Source organism: Tamandua tetradactyla, chromosome 9 (assembly GCF_023851605.1).
Source record: "Tamandua tetradactyla isolate mTamTet1 chromosome 9, mTamTet1.pri, whole genome shotgun sequence".
NCBI classification, from domain to species: domain Eukaryota; kingdom Metazoa; phylum Chordata; class Mammalia; order Pilosa; family Myrmecophagidae; genus Tamandua; species Tamandua tetradactyla.
The window spans coordinates 80,874,802-80,877,223 of record NC_135335.1 but is presented as its reverse complement, the minus strand read 5'-3'; the positions used below and the strand labels follow the sequence as shown (position 1 = coordinate 80,877,223).

Below are 2,422 nucleotides of genomic sequence, written 5' to 3'. Positions count from 1 at the left end.
GTTACAAGTTACAATTCTAAGGCTGTAAAAATGTCCAAATTAAGACACTAAAAAGAGAATATCTTATTGGAGAAAGGAAGCTGGTATCTGGGTTCCTCTGTCCTATGGGAAAGCACATAGTGACATCTGCTGTCCTTCTCTCCTGGCTTCTGGTTTCAAATGGATCTCTCAGTTTCTGGTGTCTCCTGGAGTGTTCTGCATCTCCAAATGTCTGCATTTTCTCCAAAAAGTTTTCCTCTTAAAGGACTACAATAAATAGATTAAGATCCATTTTGAATGGACAGGGGTCACATCTCCATGGAAAGAACCTGATAAAAAATTCCTACCCACAATAGGTCTGAACCCACAAGATTGGATTAGAAGAGCATGGCTTTTCTGGTACATAACATTTCAAATCAGTACAAATGGCTCTTGGTATAATCACATAGTTATGAATTTACCATCAAAATCAATTTGAGGCTCTTTTTTTCAAGCGGCCGGGAAGATGGCGGACATTCAGACCGAGTGTGCCTACCAAAAACAGCCAACTATCTTCCAAAACAAGAAGAGGGTCCTGCTTGGAGAAACTAGCAAAGAGAAGCTCCCGCGTTACTTCAAGAACATTGGTCTGGGTTTCAAGACACCCAAGGAGGCTATCAAGGGAAGCTACATCAACAAGAAATGTCCCTTCACAGGCAATGTCTCCATCCAAGGGCGAATCTTGTCTGGCGTGGTGACGAAGATGAAGATGCAGAGGACCATCGTCATCCGCCAGGACTACCTCCACTACATCCGCAAGTACAACCGATTCGAGAAGCGCCATAAGAACATGTCCGTGCACCTGTCCCCCTGCTTCAGGGACGTCCAAATCGGCGACATTGTCACTGTGGGCGAGTGCTGGCCCCTGAGCAAGACCGTACGCTTCAACGTGCTCAAGGTCACCAAGGCTGCCGGCACCAAGAAGCAGTTCCAGAAGTTTTGAGCCTGGATGCTGCCCAGCCCCAGCTCAAGAGAAATAAAGTTATTTTCCTACCCAAAAAAAAAAAAAAAAAAATCAATTTGAGAACATGCTCATTGCTCTGAAGAAGAAATCTCATACCACTTTTACTGATGCTTAGTTTTGGTACAGTATCTTCATTACCATAGATTGAAGAATATGACAATATTACTGTTAACTATTGTCCTTAGTTTGTGTTAATTGTATTTTCCCTATATTCCACCCTTTTATTAACACCTTATAATAGTGACATACATTTGTTCTAGTTCATGTAAGTACTTTCTTATATGTGGTCAATGACAGTTAACCACAGTCATGGTCCACCACAGATTTTGCTACATTATTATACAGTCCCATGTTTTATCCTCGAGCTTTCCTTCTACTGACATACACAACCCCAGACTTCCCTTTTCAACCATACATGTAAGGTTTTTGGAAGGCAACCTTGCCATGGGTTGAGGAAGTGCTATGCAGAGCACGAGTTTGGAAGGCCTTCAAAGACATTCTGATGAAATTTGAGTTTATTCTGTAAGCATTTGGGTGTGATTTCATTCAACAAATACATACTGAGCACTTGCTACAGGAGAAGTACTGCTCTGTGGGGGAGGAAATGGTGAATAAACAGTCTTCTATAGAATTTACAATATAGTGAGAAAGGCAGTGTCTCCCAAAGCTGTCAGTGATAAGTACAATGATAGCGGAGTGCTCAAGGAGGACGTGGCATTCAAGTTGGGCCTAAAATAAAAAAGATAATTTTTAACAGGCAGAACTGGGTCATTTCAGGATATGAGGGCAACATGAGGGTCATGCAAAGAAACCCCTTGTGGCTAGAGATGGGTGTTGGATGTGGAAAAGAGAAAGGCTGGGTGGAACGGAGAAGTTTTTGATCAATGGATTATTCTATAAGTAATAGCAAGGAGCTGATGGTTTGTGAGCAAGCAAGTGATGCCAAAATAATTTTTGTTTCTCTTTAGAAAGAAGATCTGGAAGGATCATGATTGGAAATGAGAGATTCAGAAGAGCGAGATAAATTATAAGACTAATATTTAAAGTACCAGGTGAATGATGAAGAAAGCCTAAACTAGAGGTATTGAGTAAAGGTGGTGGGGTAGAGAGAAAAGAGTGGATTCCAGGACAGTGTTCTTCTTTTTTTTCTCACAATTTAAAAGGGAACAATTTATTAAGAAGACACAAAAATCGTAAATGTACATGAAGATAACAGAACTTCAATACATCTGAAAAAAACTTGACAAACCAAAGAAGAAATGGACAAATACACAAGTACAGTGGGAGATTTCAACACTCCACCTTCAGTAACTGTTCTAGTTTGTTAGATGCCAGAATATAATATACAAGAAATGGAATGGCTTTTAAAAGGGGGGACTTAATAAGGTGCTAGTTTACAGCTCTAAAGCCGAGAAAATGTCCTAATTAAAACAAGTCTAT

General features: G+C 40.3%; 1 pseudogene; it reads left to right on the top strand.

The window, feature by feature from the left end:
* The first annotated feature begins 467 nt into the window (after nucleotides 1-467).
* On the top strand, nucleotides 468-1,033 carry LOC143646174 (small ribosomal subunit protein uS17 pseudogene; annotated as a pseudogene).
* The last annotated feature ends 1,389 nt before the right edge of the window (nucleotides 1,034-2,422 follow it).